Genomic DNA, 13,298 nt, shown 5'->3' on the forward strand with positions numbered 1-13,298 from the left:
CAAATAAGTAAAAGGATATCCACAATTTACATCTCAGTTTAACAGTGCAAGATTTTCCAGATGTTTCAATGAAGACTATCACAGGGGACGGATCTTGAAATCTTCCAATCACAGCATCGTATAAAGTGAAATAAAACATTGGGTCAACCGACCTTCCTAGTTTGCATCTTCTCTGTGCGCCGCCGGAAGGCCACGTAGGGGTCACTGGTGCTGGAGCCGTCTCGCCTCTCCTGCTTGACGTTGGGGATGAGCGAGTTGGCCTTGCTGTTTTTCCTCTTCCGGCTCCAGTAGTCAAAGACCTCCTTGATGAGCTCGTCGTCCTCCTTCAGCAGCAGTTTGGCCTCTGGAAGACTCACAGCCTAAAAGATACAAATTGAGGGTTTAATCATTGTCCTACCATAATGGACATACCAGAAAGACCAGTGCAGACCATCGTGCACTGGTCTGCAGGTATTTTATGAAGCCTTCTTTGCAGACAGAGGTATTTGGGTGAAGATGGAGACTCAAACAGTTGCCAACCTGCTGTCCGCTGCCTTTCTCAAGCCTGTCAATCATCTCCTCAAACTGCAGGAAGCTGATCTCCATCTTCTTCTTCAGCTTGATGAGGAACGCCTCATCGTCCGAGTCCAGGTCATAGTCCGGCTGCTCTGTGTCCAAGCTGAAAGCTGCAGGGAGAGAGAGGATACAGACTTTAGATACGAGTCCATGGAACGATGAAGAACTGCAGGTTTGTGATCAATGGAAGAAAAATGTCAGTATAAGGAAACTTCAACATTTTCAACTTCAACAAACGCAACGCAACTGAGCTTTCAGAAAATTGAGTTCGGAGGTTGTAGATATAAGAAGGGCGGTGTTCATAAGAGGGCAGCATAATAATCAGTCTAATAAAATCATGTAAAATAGATGGTTGAGCTGATTGGTGAAATTATATCACATCTTTCATATTTTAAAGCAATTGAAGCAGAACAGAAAATCACAAGCAGCTGCCAAAAATAACTCATCAGCAATGTGGAAATGGTTCAGCTCTGCAGAATCAGACATTTTCAAAGCAAACTTAATCTGGTAACGGTCAACAACTCTGGAGGTTACACAACAAAACTCAACCACTTTAACAGAAAGTAGCCAAAAGGAAAGTTGGTACAACCTCCCTCATCTGTATTTCACAAAGTCCTGAAACAAACATATCATGAACAAACATGGAGCTGTAGAAACTATTCTGGAGCAGCAGCAAGAACAAAACTCTTTCAAACTGTGAAATGTATTTAAAACGATTTAAACTGATTTCGATAGCCAAAACATTCTGATAATTTCTGAATTCTGAACAGACAGGAAATGCAACATTACAGAATTTCAGTCATTTTTCAGCCAAGTCCTCAAAACTTACTCTGAAATAACAGATTTTCTACAAAACCTGACATTATGTTATTGATTGAGATGCAGTTATTCAAAGTAATGCAGAAAGCTTCAGTTTATAAAGGAGAGAAGATTTCCATCAGTTGGGTAGCAGGATGCATAATTACCCAAAATATCCAGTTTTCCAGCCAGTAGCATAAAAAAAAAAAAAAAACTAGAATTAAGTGCCTGATTTATAACTACCAACATTTAATACATTTCTGTTGTCAATCAGGGCAATAATGTAATATATCCATCGCTTCCATATACTACAACATGAAAGCAAGGTTGCTACCTCCACAGCAGTCACTTAGAAATTAATCATTTAATGAGCAAGAGTTTAGATGACAAGGTTTTCAGAACCTTCAAAAGGTCAAAAGAGCCAAATTTACAAAAAGTTTGTTCACTGCACCATATCAATAAGTTCAAGCATTAAATAAAAGTTTACTCCCACAATCATTGCAAATGATAACCCGTAGGTCTGTCACTTATTTGTAATTCAAATTACAGGGTACAGGGGACTGTGATGACCTTCAAAAATGAAATTCAAAATATATAAGGCGAACACTTCGAGCAAAGCCGCCCTGAGGGGACATTCGTGCTTCAGAGTAAACTTTTGGAAGCAACGAACAAAAGCTACCACACAACTGTTGTACTCCTCACAACAGCAACCACACAGGCAGCCCCCCCCCCCCTCCCCTTCAGACACATGGAACAGGACTGACTGGCTCTAATAGACGGTTAAGATGATCTGTCTGTTATTTAGTGTAAATACATTAAATCTCAACCGACCCAGTAACTCACAGATTGACCCAACATTAAAAACAGTTTAATGGAGTCTGCATTAATGCATATATTAAAGCTAAAATAAAAAAAGGGACAGAATGAATATTTATAAAAGGTCAGAGGTTCATTATTATAATTTCAGTTGAGGAATCTGCCCTTTTGCTAACGGTCTAATGTTAGCATATTTTATAACTTGAGACAGAGAAATATAAAAGTTAATCATTTAATACAGCCCAGCTTTTCCTCGGTGAACAGTGAATCCCGTCAAACCTCAGACTAATTCAGATCACTCCACATCCGAGTCTCCCAACTCACAGCGGCTGTTAAAATTTGTGTTAATTCAGCTGTGGTGTGTCTCACTGCAAGAACACAAATCTGTTCAAATCAAATTTAACTGGCTTCTGTCGAGCCTGCCCCGTCACCACACTGACAAATGTAGAGCAAACAATACGCAGGCCTGAGAATATGCTGCTTCAGCTTTAAAATGATAACCACAGTCAAAACTTAATTAGAGCAAATCATTTTCATCTTGAGCAGCAATCAATGCAACGGAGTATGACGGATGAGATTCACGGTTATTGACAAGGTTCGTTTGTGAAGAAGATCTGCAGACGAGGACCTTTCTCACATTAATGGAGCAGGAGACAACTGTGTATGTGGAGCTTTAGATGTTTTTGTATAAAATCTTAAACTTTCATGGCCTGAAAAGAACCTCAACAGGATTTTCTTCACATTTCAGAGCGTCTTAACCCCTGAAATTTGTTCGACAGCCATTTGACAGACCAAAACATTTGTCCTTTCATCGTTCGAATGATAGTGGCGTCTCGGTTTAGGGTAACGGCAAATTGCCTCTTTTTGAGGAACAATCGTGGCAGCCACTTGTGACACAGACAGGCCGACTGAGCAATCAGGGAAACTCATTTTGTTTGATGTATTATTTGACAACTCATTAAAAAGGTTTATAAAACATATGCCTGAGGCCATTTAAATGATTGTCAGAATGAACAGACCTACTACCTCGGCCTGGGAGTCATTAGCAGAAAATATCTGGAAAATTCAGCCGGTGATTTGGTGAGTTGATAACGTTTCCAACACGCACTGGATACAAATATCCCAGGATGAAATAGAGGTGGCGTATACGTAGAAGTTGTGCTGTAAACAAAACCATCGCACTTTCCACAGCAGAATTCATAAACTGCTGAGAACTCGTCTGACCGTCTTCATACGTGTGAGACACATTCCAGGGTTAGTGTCCAAACCCAAGTTTCCAGACATTTTCCAGAGATATTGCCCGAGAGCCTTCATTGAAAGGGACCAACTTTTTAAATCAGCCTTTCTGCAGCTCAAGCTCTGCAGCCAGCAACCTCTTCACTGACAGTTTCCCTTTTTAACTCTATGGGTATAAAAGTCGCATCAGGTCACCTTTTCATTGGGTTAAAACTGTTCTGGGGAAACTCTTCAGAAGCCTCTTTATGGTCCAAAAGTCAATTTAATGACACACACAGGTCTCAAGTGATGATTTACAAGAGAAAAACCTCTCCTTAGATTACACTAATGGAGACTATTGTGCTCATTATTTTGATCTGCAGTCCCCAAGTGTCACTTAACACGTTGAACATAATTATCACCAAATGAAAGCACTGAGGTGCCTAAACTGCAACAACAAACCCATCGGCACTGCATTCCTCATCACACATTTCGCCATTAGAGAACTCCACTCACGCTGTATGTGAATTAGCTGCTTTGGCATCTTGAACTCTCCAGGGTAGAGGGAGTCGTAGTAGGTGATGTCGCTCTCCGCCTCGGGCACCGGGATGACCATGCTGTCCCGTTTCTCGCCATATACCTGATGTGCGGAGATGGCCCGCTGGAGATGGTGTTCCTACAGAGACAGATAGAGGTGAGACACGCGGATCACAAAGACATTCATATACAGAACTGCCAGGTGTTATGGAATATAGAGAGCCTAAATAACAGTTGTGCCACATTTCACGTCCTGAATATTATGCATATTGGTCCTAATTAGAAATACATATCATTATTTTTAAACAAGCAAACCAATTGCATGACAGAATCAATCAAGATTGGTCGTTTATAACAAGCAAAACAACAAATCAGTATCAGATTCTCCTCTAACAATGACGCTTTAAAATAACTGAGTTCACTTTCATAATTACAGCTGTATTCGCAAAAAAAATGTTTTCCCCTTTCAGCAGATCTAATACTATGCTGTAAAAACAATATATAGCCCAAATGAAAAAAAAATCTTTCATTCTTTCTTTGAAGTTAACACACTGATTCATGTAGATACCAGCTGAGTGCATCCGTTAAGAAGGAAGCTAACGATTATCCAGTTTCACAACGAGCAACATTTGGCATCCAGACCTTGTGATAATCTCCGTACAGGAACAAATAGAACTGCCAGGAGACACGGAAACATTAAAACATCTGGTGCTAAGTCTGCACTCAAACCGTCAGTCAGGCATTTAAGTCTTCATATGTGGAGGAAATTCCTGATTGGGCCAAGAGGAGGACCAATCTAAACCTGCCCTCCATCCAATCACTCTCCAAACAAACACAGACAGAAACTTGAAACCTTTTTTGTCTCCAACTCTCAGTCAGTTATCCTTATCTACCCGTCGCCAATGTGAGGAGAGCCTGCTGCTGCCAAGCCCGCTGAGGGCGACTGTGCCGGAAGGAAGGCAGACAGGCTGGGCGGCTGATGAACTGGTTTGCTGGCGGGCTGCTTGTCTGAGGAGTCACAGTCAGTCAGTCGTAGTAGTAGAAGGGCTTTTGGCCCAGATCTGGGCACAGAGCCACTGACAGGCGGTCTGTCAACAAGGCAGCGTACCTCATACAACCTCTCTCTGGGGACAAGGTGTGTGTTTATTGTTTCCCCTGCGGCTGGGGAGGGGGGGTGCAGAGAGTATGTGTGTGTGTGTGTGTGTGTGTCCTAGGAAGATGACAGAATGAATGAATGGCTCACATTAAGTCAGTGTGCGTGCACAGCTGAATGTGAAAGCGTGCTACTGTAAATGCAAATGGCCCGTTACGGTTGCATGGTTTCATGGAAAGCACCAAATGACAAAGCAGCCCCATCACATCGGCTGCTGTAGAATACATCTGCCAGCGTTGAGTAAACGACACACTGCATCAGAATGTATGAAACAGCTTCATACAGACTCAATCTATGCTGACAACTTTCCTAAAGAGATAATTGTATGCATTTTAATCGTCAACCTTATGCTGCTCCGATAAACTCAAAGTCCCTGCTTCTTCAGCTGCATTCAGACATGTACTTTCCAGAACATTTCCAGAGGGGCATACTTGTCAATAGTTTCTAGAGCTTCTCCAGCCAGGCCACTGTGCAAGTATTTTAAATAAACGGGGATTGTATATCATGATAAAATATGTTTACATTGAGAAATGTCAGATCTTCAGTGCTTCTGGCATCTAACGAGGGTTTTATACAACAGACAAGTCTACACTTATAAAATATTTCTATTTCCCCACTCATCTGCTAAACTATTCACATGATACAACTGCACAGCAATGCTCAGTCTTGTTTTTTTAGTCCCCAACTGTTTTTTCCTATGCAGAATTAGGAAAGAGGGTAATGGTCCGGCAACAACCTATTGTATGTATATATATATATATATATATACACAAACACATATCAACGATTCCTGTACATTTATTCCAAATGTGACAGTATTTTCTTACAGAAATACTGTAACATAAAGGCCCACAGCAGCACTGTAATAAGTAGCATCATTAAAACTGAACTGTTTGGAGGACAGGTAGATCCTCAGATGACCAGACCTGGTATTTTGATCATCAGTATGTGAGCAGGTCTTTATGGGCTCGGATCATCTGGATATTGTTCTAAACTAAGTCTGCCTTTGGCAACGCATGAAAGCCAGGAATAAAAGGCTTATGAGAGGAGAAACACAGGGAGGCGAAACTGTTTTCACTGGGTTAAATCAGGCTACGTGTGCTGCTGCTCAGAAACACCTCCAGAAGACGGCGAAAAACACTGCAGGGCTCGGATCAATGAGTTTTTTTATAAAGAGACCAAACGGTGAGCAAGTCAGTGCTTTATCAAATTTAAACAGATGGTTCTTAAAGTGGAAACACTGCATCGGTCTAAGTCTACAGAGAGCTCATCGTTTTTAGACTCATGGACGCTCCCAGTAGAGAACTGGATGAATGGTCTTTGTGGCAATAAAAACAAATGGTCCTCGACACTTCCACCAACACCTTGAGGACACAACGTGCTGTTCTACTGAAAGAAAGAACTATACAGATGGAGACATTGCAAACTAGGTAGACAAAATATTTCACATGCACAGCGAATGAACATATTTAAGACTTTTAAGCAGTTCAGATTACATTCTAGAACTTTCAATCTAAAAGCCACACAACAAAGGATGAATGAACACAACAAATTATTTATAGCAAGTTGAACATTAAGGTAATGCCCATAACATACAAATTACATTAATTATGCCGGCTTCTAGTAGAAATAACCCATATTTCATGGTTAAAACTAAAAGAGGATGTTTGGAAAGTTAACTTTCTGGTGTGACCTTGTGTCCCATCATGTTGTTTCAGTTTCTGTGCACTGCACTAAATCTGATTTACTGCCTCCTGGAGCCCAGTGCTCATCAACACCATTTGGACTTTCGGGACGAGCAATATTCCACAGTCTGTTATACCCGAGGCGAGTGACTGATCGTACTTTACATTTATGGCGCCATGTGCTGCAACGATCTGTTCCGAGGACGTAGCTTGCATAACCTTCATGTTACCACCTGATCGCTGCATTCCCCTGGTAAACACCTAAACCTCCGGATCAACTTCCTCTGGCATCTCCACTATGAGAAAGAAACTCATAAATCATATGGCCGTGAGCAGAATCACGTCAGCTGCCAAACCTAATCAAGCAACGTGTTTGTTTATGTTCCCAGCCGTGGCTATTTGCCTGAGAGTAAATGGACTCAGATTGAGGTGAAGAGTCACTGGTGGCTGGTGCTCTCACACACACACACTCAACTTTTCCTCTTGAACTGGCTTTTTCTCTATAACAAACTGGAGTCCAAAAATAGCCTTTTTAAAATGACCAAATCGATCACTGTCAAGTCTGCTGAGGCAGCCAGCGCCGCCTCCACCTTCTCTGGTCTCGTCTGTGACAGTTACTGTCCCAGACACTGTAAATGCCTCTTAACGTGATGGACAGCCACTGGGAATGGTCTAGTGGAGCTGTCGAGGGACCCACGGCTGCAGTACAAAGTGCAGGTTATGCACTGCGTGCGAGAGGAAGCATTTTAACATCCAGTCTGAGCGGGGTGGGAAATTAATGGCGGCCATCAGACTGTGTTTTTGGCAGCGAAACAATTTGCATAATAACAGACATTTTCCAGAATTCACAGGTCAGTCTCAGGACTGGTTCCAGCTGAGCTTTTCCAATCTGGCAGACTGGCTGTAGAGTTTGATTCAAGAACCTGCCCCGAGGCTGCTTGTTAGTTTCCCACGCTGCCCACGTGCACGTCTAACAGAACTGTCAACAGTGAGAGCAAGAGAAACAGCTGACCGGGCAACTTTCACTTTCACAGCATGTAGGTGGCAAAGACTTTGGACAGGTGACATGCTCCGAATTCCCAAATAGCAAGGTCAGACCGTGACAAAGTGCTTGCATGCCAGAATCGGATTGTGTGTGTGTTTCTGAGAAAGTGCTTGTGCGAGTACAAGAACTGTTCTGGCAAAGAGGCTCACACAGCAGATGCCTGTGGGTTCCCGCCACGGCCGCGGATATTGACCTCACTTTCATCCAAACGTAAACACAGGACAAAGTGTCTGGCCCAAAACAAACAGGCAGCACGTGCTGAGGGAATTTCAGCGATGACAGCTCTTCAGTGCAGCCGCGCTGCCTGAGAATTACCAAACTACAAATACCAGGCTGAGATATTACTTTTAAAAAGCATGCAGGCAGCGGCAGAGAGAGAGTAAGCCTGTAGTTTTGTGCTCAGTAAAATGTTTGAAACGAGCAGGGCCGAAAAAGAAAGGCTCCGAGCTAAAAAGACTCACAGCTCAATAGTAAAAGCTTTCAAGTAGCTGAGTCAGGAAGTGTAGGGACACCACAGTCACCCTGTGGACCACAGAACAGAGAGAGGGGAGACAGTGCGGTTGAGGTGGTGGAAAGAGATGCATGCAAAACTGATGCTCTCTTAAAAACACATGCAGGAAATGTAAGATATTTGCTACTTGAGATCAAACACAGAAAGGCTGCAAACTGAAATCTGATGAGGGACTGGTTAAAAAGTAATGGATCTAAAACTCACAGCACAATGCTGCAAACACTGAGTGTCTGGCAGGCAGCGGGCCTTGGCCTACCTCTTATGATAATATGACCGTTACATAACAAAACGCTCCAGCTGAGCAGAGTGCAGACTCTGAAGTGACAGCCCCCCCCCCCCCCTTTCCTCCTGCTGCCCTGACCTCCTCCTGAGCACCACATGCCGCTGGTCTGCCGGCCCGCTGTGCCATCTGACACACTGAACCCCCGACACCGAACCCTCCAGGGGAGCAGGGAGGCCGACCGGCTGCTGCAGCTTCACACTGAGCAGCAGTGAGATACCCTCATGTACTTGCCCTTTACATTTGAACATGAGTCCAACCTGCTGGGCTGCACCATCGGAGAAGTCTATACACAGCTTGTGGGACCCTGTTGTCTGACAAATGGTACAAACCACAAGCACAATAAACTGTGAAGCTCCAAAGAGATGCATAGATTACAATAAGATAACAACAACACCCCTGTGCTGTGCTACACAACCCAGAGAGAGGCAGACTTAGCTTATTTACCTGCCTCAGTGGCTGGTGCTTCTCTAAACCTCACTCATGTGCACTTCTCTTCTCAAGTGTCACGAATCTGCTCTGAAGGAATAGCTATATCGGTCAATGCGCTGAAATCAGATGCGTTTATCTGGCGAATCCAATGTAAACACTGAGAAATAGATGTGTCTAATGGCTACAGCAGCTGATAGCAAAGCGAGAGACTAAGAGAAATGTCTGTAAAAAAACAACACAACCGTCAGGGAGCTGCACAAACACGGCTGCAGATATTGCAATAATAATGACAACAGCTGCATTATGCACCGCTCGCATACAGACAACCAGGAAGAGCTGAGACGTAACACAGACACACACAACAGCGTGCTAACAGCTACATGCTAACGTGCTCGGGTATAACAACAACAAGGTGGAAACTGTGTCCACACACAGTGTCTGGGACAGATGTTCAGTAAACATCTGCAACGTTGTTGACATCTGCCTGACAGGGGCCACGGAGCATATGGAAGCGCGGGCTCCCCCTGGCTGCGGCCCTCCGCCACTACAGGCCCCCGCACACTGACAGGCGAGACAAAATGTCGGAATAGCAGAAGTCACATGATCCCTTTGTGCTCAGTAACTCGTCTCACGCACAAATAAACCGACCAAACCCACAGATTGCCCCGATAAATACAACCAGAACCCCTGCTACTCCCGCACGCGGCCCCGGGTCCCGTACACCGGACCTCCGCGGCTACAATATGTTGCGTTTCTTCCCAGAAAAAAACCGGCGGCCATTTTGTGAAAGCTTGCGCAGAGACAAGAAAAAAAAACAGAAAAAAGAGGGACGCCTGTGATGGTGGAGAGAAGAAATAATAAAATAAAAAACCCCAGCGTATATTTTCACATTTATTGTAAATCATACCGATTCCTCTTCTTTCTCCATCCCCGTGGGCATCTGCGGCACCGCCCGGTTAATGGACGCATATTCGTGCAGGTCGGGCAGGTCCACGCAGCGGAAGACGGGCAGCGGCTTGGACGCGTCCAGCGCCCGCGCCCGAAACGACAGTTTACTCATTTTTTCACAGTTCGAGTCGCAACGGGAACGGGTCCGATCTGCGTGAAGTCGCCGCGGAGCCGGGCGGAGCTCTCATGGAGGCTGCTGTGCGGTGGCGGCGCGGCGCTAACGGGCGGCGGAGTGGCGGTCGCTGGGTTTTTAGGGCGTCGCCAGCGGAGCCGGGGGGGAAGGCCCGGATCTCGGTAGCTCTCTCTCGGACTGTTTTCCTCCGACGCTCCGCTCCCTACCGGTGGTTCAGTGCGCCATGGACAACATGGCGGACATTTAAAAGTCTTTTGCGCTGTTTGGCTCGGAGCGGTCCAACCCCCACGTCGAGCACCGACCATTCCCGCACCGGCCCGAGCGCTTGCGCGGTGCGGGGTTTGGGGGGGAAGGGGTTCGGTTCGTTAACGAACTCATAAATGATTAAAATAAACATTAGGCGCCGCAGACATATACATTAATAAGTAAAAGTTTATTTATTGATGAGACTTTTATTAATTAAAAGGGAATTAAACATTACACTGAAAAAGGTTCAAATAACATATATTCAAATATTGGAATTCACCAAATTGATAAATCAATTAAAATTATAAATCAATTAAAATATATAAACAGATGTTTATTCAGTAGGAGACATTTTATATTAAATTCATAATAGGTGAAAAAACATATTGTTAAAGTCATAAAATTATATTTGCAGAAGTTTTAAAAATATATTGTCAATACCATAAGATTTTATATAATTTTCAAAAGTGATAATCTATTCTTATTTTCATCAAATTCTAGATCATTTGCAGAAGTGATACGATATTCTTAATGTCATAAAATATCATATATAATTTGCAGAAATAACAAGATATTCTTAATGTCAACATGTTAATTTGTTGTATTGATCAAAAGACAACATCACAATGTTGTATATCATTTCCAGTGTTTATATACAATGGACGCCACAAGATTTTGTATATTTTGCTCTAGTGATAAAAGGCTTTACTTTGAATTTATTGCTGTGCAGTCATTGAATATTTAGATTATAAGATCATATACAATTTTGTAAAACTCTAAAATCATCTAAAAGCTCAACTGAGTTTATTCTTTTTATAACTTTCATTTAATGATGCAGTCATATTATATATAGTATGCTTAATTCATTATTGATATTACATCACAGTCTTGCCTGGTTTAATTACACCCGCTACCCTTACAAAAATGTACATAATTATATTAAATCAGGGTTGCCAGTTGTATTAAATCAAATAATTTACTCTGAAAATGTCTTATCTGGTACTGTGTTTTATGCTTTAGTACAAAACCAGAGGAATTAAATCTTTACAAGGCAACACCTCAAACTGCTCATGCAAACTGACCTGAGAGAAGCACTCCCATCCACTGACCCTTATCAAGCAGCATTGATTCCGGAACAGCTAATGATTAAAGAAATGTTTGTTGCAGGCGAAGCGCTTCATGGCACCACGTTCACCTGGTGAACAATGTCGCCCTCGTCTGGTCTCACAGGCAAAGGACCTGGATTTTCAGGACCATCATGTGGTCGAACTCCAGTACAAACACACATTTGGTGAATATTTAGATCCAAAGCACTGAAGAGAGCTGACGTATGATGAATGTTTACTTCAGGGGATGTTTACCCAGAGCCAAAGGCAGCCACACAAGGAGTTTTTCAGAATAAAATACCTTACCTGTTGATGACATTGGGTCTATCCAGGGTCCACCCAGGTGAAGAGAGGTGTTCTCATCATCATTAAATCCACTGACGCCATCGTAAGGACCTGAGAGCCAAGAGCAATGTGGGACATTTAGCAAAAACTCTGACAACAGCAACAAAAACACATGACGACAAATCAGCTACAGGAAAGTAAAATAAAACCTGCAGGTAAAGCCAGAGGCGGGACAAAGACAGAGCATTCGTCCACCACCTGATCACGATTGTCCAGCGCTCACACCTGGCAGGGCTCACAGGTTGAGCCTAATTTACAAGGAATTCCTCTCAAAAGGATGAATTGAGTCTTTGAATCTGTAAATATATCAAACTAACCAGTGTTAGGTGTGAAAAGCATTTGACCTCTCTACCTCTGGAATGTTGAAAAACATGTTCAGATATTCATGCTCCTCAGCAGATGAATCCTCATGACTTCATTGGTCCCCTGACCTTTCCCATAGCGCCACCATGAGGTTTAAATGTTGTGTGTGAAATGTTTCAACTACTTTGACTGCCAGGATGTCTGGGACAAATATTTGTAAGCTCTCCAGAGGATAAGAAGTTTAGCAAGTCTTTCTTTAGCAAGAACCATGAGTAGGTTAATTTTATTAGGGATTCACCCTGCACAGACGTTTTCCAACAGTAGTACAGTGAGAATGAAATCTAAACAAATTCAGGGTTTAACCTGGAACAAGATCTGTTATGCAAAGCAGCATTGAGATAAACCACAGGGTACACATTTCTATTGAGTTATACTTGTGAAACATGATCACTACAGTATCAGCAGTGTAGTGATGCACAGCTAACTGAGATTAATGCTGTTTGTTATATTCACATGTGGCCATGTTGAAGAATTGAAGGCCCTACATATATAGAATATTTAAAAATGACATTCGTATTTCAGAAGTACGTTTTCTCTTCGGCTGCAATAATATTTGGTGGCTTCGTCGACAGTGCCGACATAGTCACTGAATCACCAGCCTATGTATTGTACTGTAAAATGAACGTAGAGTCAGGGCCTGTTGTTTCTGTGATTGTGCATAAATGATAACACTTTGCTCGTTCTGTTTTTGTCCACATTCATGTTTCCGACACATACTTTGTGCTGGCTGGCCTCCCAACTGTCCCATGAGGGTGGGGCTTGTCACCCCACACCCAGACGTCTGTCTCTGGTGAATTATACCTCATTTCAGTTGATATAGAACAAACCAGCTGCAGTAAACAAGCTTTTATAACGAATTATTAACTAATTATGATCCTGCTGGTCACTGGGAGGCAGATCTAATCCAGGCTGGGTGCAGGTCTACTGAACTTCATATTGACAGAGGTGGCCAAACACTCATGATTCCTCCTCCTCCTACCCCCCCCCCCCCCCCCGTTTGACTCCTTGTATGGTCGAGGTGGGTTTGGCGGGGGGGGGGGAATAACGTGAGGGATCCAGACCCATGCAGGCCAGGGCCAAGCAGTTCCCTGGCAGACCACAGCAGCTGGTCTGGCGCTGTTCAGCCTCAC

General features: G+C 43.3%; 1 pseudogene; it reads right to left on the reverse strand.

Annotated features, from left to right (window-relative positions):
• The window catches only part of LOC133968796 (enhancer of polycomb homolog 1-like), an 18,978-nt pseudogene extending 8,583 nt beyond the window's left edge, over positions 1-10,395 (reverse strand).
• Between the last annotated feature and the right edge of the window lie 2,903 nt (positions 10,396-13,298).

Source organism: Platichthys flesus, chromosome 14 (assembly GCF_949316205.1).
Source record: "Platichthys flesus chromosome 14, fPlaFle2.1, whole genome shotgun sequence".
NCBI classification, from domain to species: Eukaryota; Metazoa; Chordata; class Actinopteri; order Pleuronectiformes; family Pleuronectidae; genus Platichthys; species Platichthys flesus.